This window comes from Schistosoma haematobium, chromosome 3 (genome assembly GCF_000699445.3).
Source record: "Schistosoma haematobium chromosome 3, whole genome shotgun sequence".
Taxonomy (NCBI): domain Eukaryota; kingdom Metazoa; phylum Platyhelminthes; class Trematoda; order Strigeidida; family Schistosomatidae; genus Schistosoma; species Schistosoma haematobium.
The window spans coordinates 46,887,493-46,905,575 of NC_067198.1; the positions used below are offsets into that span (position 1 = coordinate 46,887,493).

The 18,083-nt window shown below is 37.4% G+C and overlaps 1 protein-coding gene across 1 annotated transcript in view; it reads right to left on the bottom strand.

Moving 5' to 3' along the window:
* Positions 1–6,998: 6,998 nt before the first annotated feature.
* MS3_00005915 (uncharacterized protein) overlaps positions 6,999–18,083 on the bottom strand; it is a 55,974-nt gene continuing 44,889 nt past the window's right edge. The window contains exons 25-28 of the mRNA XM_051214010.1: positions 17,693–17,948; positions 14,036–14,378; positions 10,012–10,434; positions 6,999–8,039 (exon numbers count right to left, since the gene is read on the bottom strand). The gene's annotated coding sequence lies outside the window, so the exon portion shown is untranslated. The remainder of the gene's footprint in view (positions 8,040–10,011; positions 10,435–14,035; positions 14,379–17,692; positions 17,949–18,083) is intronic.

Here is an 18,083-nt window from a genome sequence, read left to right on the forward strand (position 1 = left end):
GTCATAGGCGGCACCATATTCCCACATAAACGCATACACAAAACCACATGGACTTCACCGGATCACTCTACACAAAACCAAATCGACCATATTTGCATCAACAAAAAGTTCAGGAGGACTATAGAGGACGTGAGAACCAAGAGAGGAGCTGATATAGCATCAGATCATCACTTACTGGTCGCCAAGATGAAATTGAAACTCAAGAAGCACTGGACAACGGGGCAGACAGTATCACAAAAGTTCAATACGGCCTTTCTCCAGGATACTAACAAACTCAACAAATTCAAGATAGACCTCAGCAACAAGTTCCAGGCCTTTCATGATCTACTCAATGGAGAAGGAACTACTGTGGAGAGCAACTGGAAGGGGATCAAAGAGGCAATCACTTCAACATGTCATGAGGTCCTGGGTCACAAGAAGCACCACCACAAGGAATGGATCACTGTTGGTACACTGGATAAGATTCTAGAAAGGAGGAACAAGAAGGCAGCAATCAATACCAGCCGAACAAGAGCAGAAAAAGCCAAGGCACAAGCTGAATACACGGAAATAAACAAACAAGTGAAGAGGAGCATCAGAACCGACAAGCGTAAATATGTGGAAGATTTAGCAACGACGGAGGAAAAGGCTGCAAGAGAAGGAAACATGAGACAATTGTATGACACGACAAAGAAACTCTCTGGAAATCGCCACAAACCAGAACGACCAGTGAAAAGCAAGGAAGGCAAGGTAATCACCAACATTGAAGAGCAACAAAACAGGTGGGTAGAACACTTCAAAGAACTGTTGAATCGACCAGCTCCACTGAACCCATCCAACATCGAAGCAGCACCGACGGACCTCCCAATCAATGTTGGCCCACCAACAATTGAAGAAATCAGCATGGCCATCAGACAAATCAAGAGTGGAAAAGCAGCAGGACCGGACAACATCCCAGCAGAGGCACTAAAAGCAGACGTAGCGGCAACTGCACGGATACTCCACATTCTCTTCAATAAGATTTGGGATGAGGAACAAGTACCAACAGACTGGAAAGAAGGACTACTGATCAAAATACCGAAGAAAGGCGACCTCAGCAAGTGTGATAACTACAGGGGCATCACTCTTCTCTCAATACCGGGAAAAGTCTTCAACAGGGTATTGTTAAACAGGATGAAGGACTGCGTAGACGCCCAACTTCGTGACCAACAGGCGGGATTCCGTAAGGATAGATCGTGTACAGATCAAATCGCAACTCTACGGATAATTGTGGAACAATCAATTGAATGGAATTCATCACTCTACATCAACTTCATTGACTACGAAAAGGCATTTGATAGCGTGGACAGAACAACACTATGGAAACTTCTTCGACACTACGGCGTGCCTCAGAAGATAGTCAATATCATACAGAACTCATATGATGGATTACACTGCAAAATCGTGCATGGAGGACAGTTGACAAAGTCGTTCAAAGTGAAGACCGGTGTTAGGCAAGGTTGCTTACTCTCACCCTTTCTCTTTCTCCTGGTGATCGACTGGATCATGAAAACGTCAACGTCTGAAGGAAAGCTCGGGATACAATGGACATCTAAGATGCAGTTGGATGATCTAGACTTCGCAGACGATCTGGCCCTTCTATCCCAAACGCAACAACAGATGCAGGAGAAGACGAACAGTGTGGCAGCAGCCTCAGCAGCAATAGGTCTCAATATACACAAAGGGAAAAGCAGGATTCTCCGATAAAACACAGAATGCACCAATCCAATCAAAATTGACGGAGAAGATTTGGAAGATGTAAAAACCTTTACATATTTGGGCAGCATCATTGATGAACAGAGTGGATCTGATGCAGATGCGAAGACACGGATCGGCAAAGCGAGAGCAGCATATTTACAACTGAGGAACATCTGGAACTCAAAGCAACTGGCAACCAACACCAAGGTCAGGATTTTTAATACAAATGTCAAGACAGTTCTACTGTATGGGGCAGAAACCTGGAGAACTACAAAAGCCATCATCCAGAAAATGCAGGTGTTTATTAACAATTGTCTACGCAAAATACTTCAGATCCATTGGCCGGACACTATTAGCAACAACCTACTGTGGGAGAGAACAAACCAGATCCCAGTGGAGGAAGAAATCAGGAAGAAGCGCTGGAGGTGGATAGGACACACATTGAGGAAAGCACCGAACTGCGTCACAAGACAATCCCTCACATGGAATCCTGAAGGTCAAAGGAAAAGAGGAAGACCAAAGAACACATTACGCCGGGAAATGGAGATAGACATGAGAAAAATGAACAAGAATTGGATGGAACTAGAAAAGAAGGCCCAGGATAGAGTGGGTTGGAGAATGCTGGTCAGCGGCCTATGCTCCATTGGGAGTAACAGGCGAAAGAAAGAAGAAGAAAGAATTTATCATGTGATAAGGTAGCCAATCAGAATATGACTTATACAATCTTAGTACTGTGCCAAACCAATGAAATGTTGATCGATACGAGCAGCCTAGCGTCCTTATTGGTTCAGTTTCCTGCCTAACCCTGTCTGTTGAGTCCAGAACGCCAATACCAGCTTCCACTATGAAAATCATTTATTTCAAATATACTTGGTTTATATACCAGACAAACAGACCACATCACACCATAAAATAGGACATAACATTTATGCAAGATCAAGTCAAAATGTGGCTATGAACGTGGGAGACTGTAATCAATAAACTGAACATAACTTAAGAACAGTAAATCGTATAACAATAATAATATATAGATCAAAATGAAGCTTACAGTAAGGGGAATATAAATATACACACTCTAGTTACTGAGCACCTATACAATAGGAATATATATATAATATTAGTCCACTAATAGCTCTCAGACGTTACTCGTAATTTAATCTTCACTGGGACATAACAATGAGATATAATTAACTGCGTACATCTTATCTATATATGTAAGTCAGATACGATAAATGCTCTAGTACGGCCGAGAGTGGGGAGAGTCAGCTCTTCCTTTCAAAATGCTCTCACACAGCCACGCGAATACAGACACTGCCAGGGAAGTCTTACTCACCACCTTCTCGTGCAAGCGTCATTGTTTACGAAATCGAGAGGACGAAAAGTGAATGTCCGACACTTTAACCATGTTGATGGATATGGAGAATCCGCCTCGGGGATTTGGAAAACTCTTATTCCATACTAATGGTGCACATGGGCCCCAGTATCCTAAAGAAACAAATGGAGTATGAACCTATTGTTGGTCACAAGCTACCATAGGACTGCATCTCCTGACGTTGCTCCACTGTCTTGTAGATCAGACTTTGAGATCGAAGGCTCTGGGTGTGTCCCTCTAGGAAAGTTGTGTGTTTCGGTTTGAGTAGTCAGGTAGTATCACAGCCCTCACAGAAATCGAATGATTGATGTGGCACATATCTATATGCTGCTTTATTGTACAAATGTTTTTGTATTTTAATAAATAAATAAAAGAATGGAACTAACTTAAAAACTCTAATCTGATATACACCCATGAAGATAGACATGAAGACACTATATAATCTACGTTTTCATTTCAAACACAACAGCCTTTGATTAGTTAATGAAAACCTAATGGCTTACACTGATAATCACCTAGTGGCGTTAATGATGATTCTCAATCTCAAGGTAGTGAAATATTAACAACTACATATTCTCACTAAAACATCAATAATCAATCACTGAACTAAATACCAGTGACAACATGAATATTTTTCTTATGTGATCAGTTCATAGTAACTAGTAAATTTTATAGACAATTCTCCTAAAAGTCTGTTCGCTTCTCTGTCAAATCACTCGATGTCTCAAACTTATTATCATCGTTATCATCCAGACCCTAACTAAGTTAGTATCTGCATATCAACATATTTAAAATCAACGGTCAGTGATTTCACTAAGTAATGTCATGCCTTTGATCTTTATCTTTTTACTCACTTCTAAATCACTCTTACTCCAGCCAGTATTACACGTTTAGGTTGATGGTGGTCGATTGTATCCCGAAAACCACAGTCGATGAACATTCACAATAGTAGGTGTTCTACACCAAATCAATAAAATTATATATACATATGCCTATCTAAACATTTGACATTTTTCAGTAATTCCGAGATGATCCTCAGTCAGTCATCATTATTGTAGGATCTGGAACGAGTTTGCGTCGAACCAATTTGTTACACCTGGAGTCGGTGCAGAGATAGGAAATGAAACGAAAAATCACAACTCAAAAGAACATTATGCTGGTGTTTAAAGGATAGTATTAAAAAATGAAGCGGTATTCTTAAGAAGAAAAATAACATGAGTCAATGCTTATCTCTTTAATTTTGTTTAGTTAGACATTGGCAGATTTTCTTCGGCAAATGTTTGTACATAATGCATTGTTACTGAAATAATATTTAAGTAACTGGTCGAAAAAAGTAAAAATTTCATACGTCTCTGCTTATAATGCTTGTAACTCAAGGCAATATCGAGTCAATCCGTATAGGATGCCCATATGCCAATAAGACTGATCAGTTGCAGTTCTAAACATCAATGGGATGATCAAAACAACCAATACAAAATGAACTAAAACGTTACCTCATTGCATAAGCCAGTGGCTATCTGGACCTAGTGGCAGTGTGTAACACAATGGCGTTTGAAGCGAATGGTATTGGGTTCGAGTCCCAGAATGAACATCAATTCTGGGATGCATATACTTCCAACTGACGGGTCCTGGATAAAATGGGACGCGCATCTCAAATTCCACTAGTAGACACCATCCATCTCTGTCTGTAATGCTTTTGAATAATGCACTACATTCTCAAAAAATTATAATTACCTTAAGAACATGTTCATTTTCTTGTACATATTGTGAAAAGAATCTTTTTTGATTTCTTTACATTGATCAGACAACTAATGTTGAGCTCTATAGATCATCTGGCTCACTAGCTTTAGACTCTATGTGATAGTGCTCAGAATACAAGCCAGTGGTAATACTTATACAACATTCTTTATAGAAAATCTTTTTAACTAAAAGAAATTTATCCTGGTTATAGTTTCTAAATAGACTACCCTTCATTGAACACTATCATTGTTCAGTTAATTTTTCGATTACACAACCATTTACTCTACTACTTTCCTTTACAAATTATCATTCAGCTTTTTGTTAAGCATCAATTTATTACTTTGTTGTATTGAAATTTCTAGGCATTACAAATAGAATATCGTTAAATTCTCATCAAATGGGAACCTGGTAGTATGTGATAGTGAAAACGCTTAGAGATGGTACGATGGATTAAACTACTTGTTCCTAAAGCAGATGGTTCAAGTCTTCAGCATGACTTAACAATATCACCATCAATAACCAAATAAACCTCTTGAATAATCAGAATGGAAAACACACAAGCCAACGAACATCATCAGTATGGAAAGCTTATGTCTAAGAAGTATAAGACATATTCAAACAATCACTCAAAATCACTAAAACATACGAAATATTTGATCTTTTTTCCCTGACACACCATCACCACCACGGCATACGAAATTTATGGTGATTATCAACACATTCCCACCTACAACAAAATACATTAGTTTCTCCCAATCATGTGAAACACTACATATTTTAACATTGCAAACTAAACATCTCAATTATGAGTCCAGTAGCGAAATAACGTAACCCGTTGGTTTTGAATCGCTCATATTTATGTACTGGCTGGTCCTATTTCGAGCCCACATAACTTATTCTAAACTCTGGACAGATCAATCTGTTTATTCATCTTAGTCACATTTTGACCTTGCCAGTTATTCACTTATCAACCTTGACTGTTTTTATATGAGCATATGTGTATGCACTTCTTATCTCATTCATCATATGTTCATTACTTATTTTGGTTCGACTGTATATATTGGTTCACGCTTCGCTAAATTGAGTTGGCTCAATTACCCTCTTTACTGCGCGTCATTTAGTTTCGCTTATCTCTCTCCTCTTAGCTTATTTTGTTCTGCATCTCCGATTGTCTGTTCAGACCAACAATTGTATGAAACATGTAAATTCGGGAGTCATTCTCGTATTTGACTTATTTAATCCCGTTATTCGCCAACGCGAGCTAAGTCAATGATTGTACACAAGGATAGCAAAGGTGTATATTTCGAAAACAATCATTAGACCAATCTAATTGGCATCAAAATAACGGGCCACAAAAGTGATAAGCCCGCCGGCGACAAGCCTAATGCAGAAAACTACGCCGATGATAAACCTTCCGCACTCCATACTTTGGACGACTAAACTCACTGAAGCCAGCTCAGTCGATAAAAAACGCAGTTTTCGACCATACGATCAAATCGGAGACTACGGCACAACTAAAGTGGTAAGCTTCATCTCGAACTAGACACACCCTGTAAGTCTACGCAGACGGGTCCGACAAACGAACCAATCGACGAGCAACTCAATCTTAAATCTGACGCATTCAGCAAAGCCAGTACAGCAGTGACATGGACATCTAATTGGAGTCGGATTCAGGGCCATATAATATATACACACGATATCAAGAAAACTTCACTTAATTCCTAAAACATCCTTAATCTAAAAGCGGTTTGTGAGATTTACTGACAAGAGAATTAAACAAAAATATATGTCCCATTTTTATGACATATACTGTTAGTCGTCAGTTACTGATGTACAACAATCGTCCATTATTCAGTAGATGTTATTTATAAGATAAACTGTAACCCATTCAGCGAGTACAGACTTAATGTACTAAGCTTTAACTTGTACGACAATCAATGATATTACTAGCTAATACGAACAGAAGGGAAATGGAGGAAATACTTGAAACCGCAAACTCGCTTATTTATTCATTGGAACAACGTGGCAGAGCATTGTATGTTTATAAAATACAACTCTTATTATGATTAATATATAACAATAGCGTCATATACTATTTTATCGATCTTGGCAGCCTTTATAGTCTGAAAGTAATGAGAACATTATTAAATCAGCTGATAACATAAGTATCCCCCTGTGAAATGAATAAAACGTTTATCAATTACTAGTTTTAAATATAGAATCCATGTCGAGTAGAGATAGGTATCTACCCCAGTACAATGGAAGATAGTTGCGCAATTTCGTGAACTGATTGAGGTTAGACATTAACACTGTTGGATGCCGGCCGGCTTAGTGGTCTAGAAGTTAGGCGTTCACGCGTGAGACTGAAAGCCCTGAGTTCGAATCTCGTGATGATAAGGAGTCCCACAATGGGACGAAACGTCCATCCAGTGCTTTCAGGTTCTCAATGGTGGTCTAACATCAATCAGTTCATGATCTCAATCAATAACTTAATAATTTCCACAACCCAATACTGATAGAAAGAAACAATTTGTCTATGTACAGTATATTAAATACATATGTGTAACAGACAATTTCTGAAGTTTATACTGAACCGTTCATTTGTTTTACTGAAACATTTCAGTCAAAACACAAAACATATTAAAATACAATTTCATACAACACAACAACAACAATAACAATAATAAAGAAGAGGAAGAAGACGAAGAAGAAGAGGGGGAAGAGGAAGAAGGAGGAGGAGGAGAAGAAGAAGAAGAGGGGGAAGAGGAAGAAGGAGGAGGAGCAGAAGAAGAAGAAGAGGGGGAAGAAGAAGAAGAAGAAGAAGAAAGAGAATAGGTGTAGAGAAATGTTTCTGATACAAAACAAAGCGTATGTACACATTTTTACAAAGCAAATTACTGATTTCAAGCATAATTATGAAAAGAAAAGTAATAAATTTATTAAAATTGCTATTTCTTTATCAGAAGTGATTAGTTCTACAACGTGAACGTCTACCACCACTGCCTCTTCCAGCACGAAACACTCTATGATTACGACTACCACCACCAACACCTCTGCGTCCTCTACTAGATTGATATGGTCGACTTGTAAATCCATAATCAGTAGAAGGAATTTCATCATATCGATTGGCATCTGTATATTCAGATTGTGATTGAACACAATATGGTAGTATCCTGTCCAATGGTGCAGGAGGTACCATATCTATAGTAATCTGAATAAAAATGCATACAATAAAATTATTCACTTAGAAGTGAGAAAACAATCAGAAAGAAAGTGACCAAATGAATGGACTATACAGATTAATTATGGGATGTCGAGTGATATAAAAGAAGTTGTGACATCTTAAGTTGCCAACATTGTAGAAAGATACTTTATTCTTGTTCGACTTTGTTATAATCTCTTTCCTACGGTTATGACTTAGCTATTCCTATTGCTTAGTATAGTATTCTCGGACACCGATTCACTCGACAAGTCCGCAAATCAGAACACGGTTGAACAGGAAAGAGATTATATTCCAAATAACAAGGTTGAAGCACAATAGGGAAAACGTTAGTATATTTATAGTTTTTACATGAGAAGATTCCAGAGTATTCTGCAAGTATCGACTAGTAGTGATTGGATAAGAATTAGCTAATCAGCGTCCACCAAAGCAATCGAGCATTGAGCATCCTTTAATCCAGTCTATGTCCCGCTAACAGACTTGAAAGAGGAGGTTTTGATTAAAGATCATCTAGATGAACTAGAAATGTGACCGCACAGCCGAAAGTACAACTAAATGAAGCCACTTATATATACTGTACTTTTTGTAATGCGTTAGCTTCATACTTTTAAGGTCTTATCGGTGGCAAGGAAACCGATAAGACCTTAAAAGTATGAAGCTAACGCATTACAAAAAGTACAGTATATATAAGTGGCTTCATTTAGTTGTACTTTCGGCAAGGAAAAACTATGTATAAAGACGAAATGTGTTATTGTGAAATCTGACGTTTTATTAAACTATCCTTCTGTTATAGATGAACAATGATGCTTCAGGCTTAAACCCTTGACTAAATCAGTTTTGTTTCTCTAGAAAAAAAAAGTAAGAAATTGGATAACTCTGTTGCACTTTAATAAAAAAGACAGCAATGTTTCAAAGACCTTCAAAATATAAACAAGCACATTCTCATCTATACACATGAATGCAAATGCATACACTTACTTACCTATGCCTGTTACTCTCAATGTAGCATACGCCACAGATCAACATTCTACAACCCACTATGTCCTCGGCATTCCTTTCCAATTCTGTCCAATTTTTGTTCATTCTTTCCATGTCTGTCTCCATTTATCAGTGTATTGTGTTTTTTGGTCTTCCTATTCATCCCCTTGAGGATTCCATGTGAGGGATTGTCTTGTGACGCAGTTCGGTGCTTTCCTCACTGTGTGTCCTATCCACTTCCAGCACTTCTTCCTGGTTTCTTCCTTCACAGGGATCTGGTTTGTTCTCTCCCACAGTTGGTTGTTGCTGATAGTATCTGACCAACGGATCCAAAGTATTTTGTGTGGACAACTGTTATTACTAAACGCTTGTATCTTCTGGATGATGGTTGTGGTAGTTCTCCAAGTTTCCATCCCATACAGTATAACCGTTTTGACATATGTATTGAAAATTCTGAATTTGGTGTTGGTTGACAGACAGTGGTTTTGAGTTCCAGATGTTCCTCAATTGTAAATATGCTGCTCTTGCTTTACCGATCCGCGCTTTCACATCTGCATCAGATCCACTGTGTTCATCAATGATGATGCCCAGATATATAAAGGTTTTCATATCCTCAAAATGTTCTCCATCAAGTGTGATTCGATTGTTGCATGCAGTGTTGTATTGGAGAATCTTTCTTTTCCCTTTGTGTATGTTGAAACCTACCCTTGCTGAGGCTATTGCTACATTGGTCGTCTTCTCCTGAATTTGTTGTCGCATGTGCGATAGAAGAGCCAGATCATCTGCGAAGTCTAGATCGTCCAACTGCATTTTAGCTGTTCACTGTATCCCGTAGTTCTCCCTAGATGTTGATGTCTTCATGATCCAGTCGATCTCCAGGAGAAAGACAAAGGGTGAGAGTAAACAACCTTGCCTGACACTGGACACACATACACATATACGCATTAATTTATGTCATATGTACAGTGAACATACTACTACTTACCTTTTCTTTATTTAATGTTCTTATCAAACTGATCGGTACAATTTCTTCTTCATCTACAATTATTTCAGGATTATTCTTCTGTTGATGATGATAAGTAACAAGTACAACCTTCTCCCTGGAACCCGTATCATCAATAATGACATTTTTACCATTAAATGCTTTATTAAATTGTTGTGCAGAGAAATGACCAATTAATTGAGCTTCTTCATAATCACCAGTTATATTTTGTGCTAGAATTGGACAACCAACAGGTAGAATACAAGTTTTTGGTATAATATTTGATGATAATGAAGATGAAGCTGATAATAATGCATTCGATGTTGTTGTTAGTTTTGAATCAACAATTAAATCATCTAATCGAGTAAGTCCTGTTAATGGTCGAATCAACAATGTATGATGATCATTTGTAGTTCCAATAGAAGACTGAAATTTAACAAGTACAATAACAATGTAGATATTTATCTTACAATAATCATTTAATAAGAATTCAAAGTAGAAATAAAAATCTCAGTTCTTACAGGACATCTATAATATTCGGATCACAGAGCCAGCATTCAGTGGTTTACATTTCTAACTTTGAATCGTTTATCAATATTCTTAGATAATCTTCCAATGTTATTTATCAATAATCTAACATCATTCATCTCCATTGATCACTGTTTTTTTCAGCTTACAATAATAATAATAATAATAACATTCATCCTATCTAATTTGATGTGTGCAACTCTTGTTTATATAATCAACTACTAACTTGTATGGCTTACTGTATTATTGCTGGCGTCTGCTGTGATCACCGGGTAAGTAATAGTGAGGTTAAATGCAGGGTATCAGAGAATGATGGTAAATCAGTTGATGAGGTTGTGAATCTTCATCGACTGAGATGGTTGGGACACGTGTTATGTATGTCTGAACACCGATTACCACGACGTGCAATGCTAACCGGTGTTGGAGATGGTTGGAGGAAAGTTGGGGGCGGCCAAACCAAAATGTGGCATCAGTGCTTAAAGACACTAACTTCTAGTCTGAACCATTTTGGGAGATACAGACTACTTGGTTGAGGTCCGCATGACTGCCGTAACCAATGGTTGGAGACTCTTGGTGACATGGCTCGGAATCGATCACAATGGCGTAGGTGGTGCATACACTTTCTGTCTTCCCTTAAACTAAGAGATTAAAATCGCTTTATATCTTTCTTCCTACAAACTAATTCTTTCTTCCTGTACCATACCCTTTTATGCAATCTTTCTTTTATATCTTATCACCATTGAATTAACTGATTCTATAAATCCGGTGTCCATCTTGTTGTGCTAATGAGGTATGGCAACTTGGACCGATGCATATATGTGCCTGGTCCTACGTTGTAGCTGACTGACTGATTTAGAACACGAACTTATCAATACAACGGGTTATCAAAGAGAATATTTCTCTTTTTTTAATTTGTTTCCTAGGTAGATTCATATTGAATTTTAACAGGATTGTTTAAAAAAGTTGTAAATGCACGCTTGATGTATCAATGTGTCAGTTTACTTAATGTAACTATAGTGAGTGTATTGCGAAGTTGGAGCGTATTTAGTACTGAGTCAACTAATATAGATAAGATAATGAGTAATAAGACTGTATAACTAGAATGCAGGTGGACGACCTAGACTTCACAGATAATCTGGCTCTTCAATAACACACGCAACAACAAATGCAGGAGAAGACTATCAGTGTGGCAGCAGCCTTAGTAGCAGTAGGTCCCAACATACTTAAACAGAAAAGCAAGATTCACCTATACAACACAACATGCACTAATCAAATCACACATCAGTCAGTAACAACGTAGAACTTCGTACGTACGTACATCAGTTCAAGTTGCTATACCAAATTAGCACAGAGATGCAGTTGTCAATTCAAATCCTGTGGCTGTAGAGGTAGTAAGAACATAAGCAGTAATCGCAAACATTAGAGTTTGAAGATGTTATTCAAGGAGTATAATCCAGTGAAATAAATTTGGAAGAAAAAGAAAGGGACATGGAGAATTCAAAAGATTAGAATTAGAATACAAAGAGTGGATGCACCTGCGCCATTGTAAACGATTTTGAGCCATGTCATTCAAGGTCTCTAACCATCGGTTGCTATCATCTCGCGGGTCCTAACCAGGTAGTCTACACCTACCAACATAGCTCAGTCCATTTGTCAGTAACTTCATGGATTTGTACCACGCTTTGATCTGACCGCCACTAGATTTCTTCCAAACTATTCCTACACCACAAAACATCGCACGTCGGGCAATCGGTGATTAGGTTGGGTATACGTAACATGTGTCCTAGCCATCTCAACTGATGAAGTTTCACTACTTCATCAATGGATTTGCCATCCTTACCTAGTAACCGTTTCCTAACAACTGAATTACTTACTCGGTGGTCCCATGATATACGAGTAATGCTTCGAAAACACCTATGATCGAATACTAGTAACATACAAATATCTTCTACTCTTACTGGCCATGTTTCACAGCCATAAAGTAGGAAGGAACCAACTGCTGCGCAGTAAACCCGTCCTTTGGTTGATAGACGGATATCTCGCCTACTCCATAAATGATGCAAGTTGGCAAAAGCTAGTCAGCCATCTGTATCCGTGCTGAGATTTCGTCACACACCAGACCACAAGGGCTGATGAGACTCCTAAGACAAATGAAGCGTCATCATGTTCAACTTCATCACTCCTTATCATTAGTTTAGGTGTCGATTCAACCCAATCCTGAAGCAACATTTTGCATTTCGAGGGGGAAAATCGCATGACGGAGAAGCCTTGGAAGGTGTAAAAACCTTTACATATTTGGGCATCATCATTGATGAACACAGTGGATCTGATGCAGATGTGAAAGCGCGGATCGGTAAAGCAAGAGCAGCATATTTACAATTGAGGAACATCTGGAACTCAAAACCACTGTCTGTCAACCAACACCAAATTCAGAATTTTCAATACATATGTCAAAACGGTTATACTGTATGGGATGGAAACTTGGAGAACTACCACAACCATCATCCAGAAGATACAAGCGTTTAGTAATAACAGTTGTCCACACAAAATACTTTGGATCCGTTGGTCAGATACTATCAGCAACAACCAACTGTGGGAGAGAACAAACCAGATCCCTGTGAAGGAAGAAACCAGGAAGAAGTGCTGGAAGTGGATAGGACACACAGTGAGGAAAGCACCGAACTGAGTCACAAGACGATCATTCACTTGGAATCCTCAAGGCCAGTGCGGGTAAAGAAGAAGACCAAAAAACACAATACGCCGAGAAATGGAGACAGACATGGAAAGAATGAACAAAAATTGGACAGAATTGGAAAGGAATGCCGAGGACATAGTGGGTTGTAGAATGCTGGTCTTTGGCCTATGCTCCATTGGGTGTAGCAGGCGTAAGAAAAGTAGTAAGTAACTAGAATAAATAAATAAGTCAACCCGGACACGCGTAAATCCAATCATAATAAAACCCTTCTACGAGACGATATATATATAGATTTAGAAGACTTAACAACAATACGATATTGAAAAATAAAAGTAGTTTAATATCAATGTGCAGCCCAAAGTTATCTAATTGTTTCTCTCTTGTATGATAGTGAAAATCATTTCCAGCAAACATTTATTGTTTAAACTAAGCTAATTATGAATAATTTATTGATCGATCCATTGAATGAGCACATTTCATTCTGTAATGGTAAACACGTATAATATAACATCTGACGAATCCCAAAATAGGACGAAACACCTATCCTAGATTCCATTGCTAGTCATCATCCATCTTTGCTTATAGAACATGGAACTGTTGAGTTTGTAATAATTGATTAGCATATAAAATAAACAGTTAAAATCAAAATATATCCACAACCAGTGATCGTTAAATAGCGACAATAATTTCAAGCACTCAATCATAAGTTTGAACCTGGTTAGCAATAAAAGGAAGTGTAGCTCAAAACTGGATACACAGAGTAAATTAATAGAATTGTTATTTATGAGTTAACAATAAACTTACTCGATTAGAATTAAATTCATATCCATCAGAATCATCATGTCGACTCCTGCCACGATGACCACGTTCATAACCTCGACTACTACGACTATTATTAACATGAATACCACGTGAACGAATTCCATGTGATGTATTATTAACAGAATAATTATTATTCATCATTGAATTATCTTCAATATTCATAATTGATGTAGATTTAGATAATAAATAATCTAAAGCAATTTGATAATTATTATGATTTTCTTTTAATGCACGATTTGCTATTTGATATGGATAACCTAAAGATAATAATTTGGCTATAGATATATCATATTCCATTGTTTTTTGTGATTGAAGTTCATAAAATCTGAAATTTGATTAGTAAAAGAGAAGAAAAAAACACGATGTATGTTATATACATATACATATTTACATAGATACAAGTGAGAGTGAACGAACTCAGTAACTAGATAGACAATATGTTAATATTTGAAGTGGATAGTAATGAGTTCGAGTCCCGAAATGAACAATGATTCTAATATGCAAGTACATCCATCATCTGACAAGTTTTAAATAAGCTGTAATATGTATCACTGATAGCCATCATTTATGTCTGTATATAATTACTAGAACTTTTGTGGAGACCCGTTATTTAATCGTCATTTAGATCGAACAATGTTGTCAAAAGAGCTCTCCACTTTAGTGACCCGAGATCTGACTCCAAGGAGATTGTAATGATGGTTGTTGTTTAAATTTATATGTCGCCTATCCTCGTATATAATCATCGACTTACATCGCGTTAGTCAATAACGCAATTAAATAAGTCAAATAACGAGAATCGACTTGTGAATACATATATTTTGTACATAAAGAGAATGGAATGGAGAGAACAGAAGCGACGCCCAGTGGAGATGACGGGTAAGCCAACTCCCCTTCAGTCAAGAGTTAATCAATATTTATAGTCACACAGAAATAGGTTACAGACATGTGATGAGTAATGAGATAAGAAGTCTACACACACCTACGCGCTCATATAAAACCCGTCAAGATTGATAAGCGAATAAATAACAAGGTCAAAATGTGACTCAGGTAGAAAGAATAGAATGGGCTGTCCGAAAGCTAGAATAAGATATATGGGCTTAATATAATAACTGACGCCACACTTTTATTCATCGTCTTTTTGGCAAAAACCATTCTGTATTTGGAATGAGAAAGTCAATCAACTACAACCTAAGACCAGGCACATATATGCATCGATCCAAGTTGCCATACCTCATCAGCACAACAAGATGAACACCAAATTCATAGAAGTAGTTAATTCAGTGGTGGTAATATATAAAAGAAACATTGCACATAAGAACATAGTACAGGAAGAGAGAATTAGTTGACAGGAAGAAAGATATGAAACAATTTTAGTCTCACAGATTAAGGGAAGACAAAGAGTGTATACACCACCTACGCCATTGCGATCGATTCTGAGCCATGTCACCAAGAGTCTACAACCATTGGTAAAGACAATCATGCGGACCCCAACCGAGTAATCTGCATTCACCAACATGGTTAAGACCACAAGTTAGTGTCCTCAAGCACTGATGCCACGTTTTGATTTGGCCACCCTCTAACTTTTTTCCAACCACTCTCAATACTACTCAGCATTGAGCATTGTGGCAATCGGTGTTCAGACGTACGTAACACGTGGCCCAACCATCTCAGTCGGTGAAGATTCACAACCTTATCAACTGATTTACCATCATTATCTGATATCCTGCATCTAACCTTACTATTACTTACCCCTCGGTAATCCCATCAGATGCGAGCAATATTTCTAAGGTATCTGTGATCAAATACTAGTAGCTCATGAGTATCTTCTACTCGTAATGGCCATATTTCGTAGCCGTAAATTGAACAGAACTAACTGTCGTGCAGTATACTCGTCCCTTAATTGACAGACGGATATCTCGCCTTAGAGCGAAACAGTAATCAATTTATCATCACTTTGACAAATTCACAAAATTTCCTGTAATTATTTATACTATTAGTAGTATAATTGTTATTTTATTGTGTTATTCAATGTTTACTACATTAATTCTTATTTCATTTAAGCCAAAATTATCCTTTTATTGGTCGCAGTTATTTTTTCATACATTCAATTCTCTAAACTTATGTGATCTCTTCAAACCAATGGTTGGAGACTCTTGGTGACATGGCTCAGAATTGATCACAGTGGCGTCGGTGTATACACTCTCTATCTTCCCTTAAACTAAGAGATTAAAATCGCTTCATATCTTTCTTTCTACGAACTAATTCTTTCTTCCTGTACTATATCTTTATATATAATCTTTCTTCTATATCTTATCACCATTGAATTAACTGATTCTATGAATTTGGTGTCCATCTTGTTGTGCTAATGAGGTATGGCAACTTGGATCGATGCATATATGTGCCTGGTCCTACGTTGTAGCTGACTGAATCTCTTCAAACCTTACGCAATTATTACGTAACTCTCCAATTTTGTATTGTACACAATTACCACCTTACCACTCCATCTCTTTTATAACTAAATTCAACTAGTCTGAAACATATGTGAATATTCTGTTGTTAAATACTATCACACACTCCATCTTACCAGTTTCCAGACTATATATAGTTACACAACCTTACTTCATTGGTTTTCCAATTCCATCTATAAATAGTCTCTCACTTGTTTATTTACAATATAAATAGTTATTGTTTATAATCTTCGTAGTTTTAATTCATTCCATCATCAATGTCTATTGCTTTATATTATATATCATATATCTCAATGTTACGCCCTCAAATGCCCTGGTACGGCCGAGAGTGGGGAGAGTCCGCTCTCCCTCTCCAAATGCTCTCACATGGCCACGCGTATACAGCTACTGACAAGGAAGTCCTAACCACTGAATTCTCGCGGCCGACCTGTTGTTTACGAAATCGAGAGAACGAAAAGTGAATGTCCGGCGCTTAAACCGGGTTGGTGGACACGGAGAATCCACTTAGGAGAGTTAGCTGGAAAACCCTGATTCCAAATCAATCGTGCACATTGGCTTCAAGATTCTAAAGAAACAAATGTCGTATGAACCTATTGTTGGTCACCAACTACCATGGGTGACGTTGCTCCACTACTTTGTGGATCAGACCTTCAGGTTGAAAGCTCCTGGTTTAACCGCCTAAGAAAACTATGTGCTTCGGTCTGGACAGCTCACACACAAATCAACTGACTTGGGTGATTCATATCTATTCTGTGCCCCTTTGTACCAATATTTATGTGTTCAAATATAAACAGCTGTACGACAGAGATTAATTTCAAGCCACTTTTCTATAGCAAATGAAAGTTGATTTAAAGCACTAAACACTAATTGTTTTGTCTTATTTTGGAACTTCTCATCAGTACTAGTTCATAACTATATTAGTGATTAAACTTTGATTCTCAATAATTGTAACAATCATCGTCACAGTGTAATCAACTAAGTAATACTGTCATTTCATTGATGATTGATTGTACTAATCTTCAAAACACATTTTCAAAGTTCTGATAAGTATTTATAACTAGTGACTTTTTAATAATTTCCGAAATAAATGAGTTCAATCACTAATAACCGATTAAAGATGATCATTATGGAGTAATAGATATCGACTAAACAGTTTCTAAAGAATATTTACCTTGATAAACCTGGTCGAAATCGTCGTGGTTTATTGCTAGAAAATATTCTTTGATGATCATTTGTATTATTGATATCGCTAGTGACATCATTATCACTAATATGATTATGAGATGATAAAGGTGTACATAAAGTTGTTGATGATTTCAATTCAGCTAATACTTCTTTACGATGTTCATTGAATAATGTTTGTAATTCACTTTCTACTTGATCTTCATTACGATTAGTTGTAATCATTTGAAATGAATCGAATTTCACTTGAAATGTAAATGTGTACATATATATACATATTCATGCTTACATAAAAGAAAGTTATGAAAATAATTGCCTCAAAATGCCCTAGTATGGCCCAGGGAGGGGAGAGTCAGCTCTCCCCCCTCCAAATGCTCTCA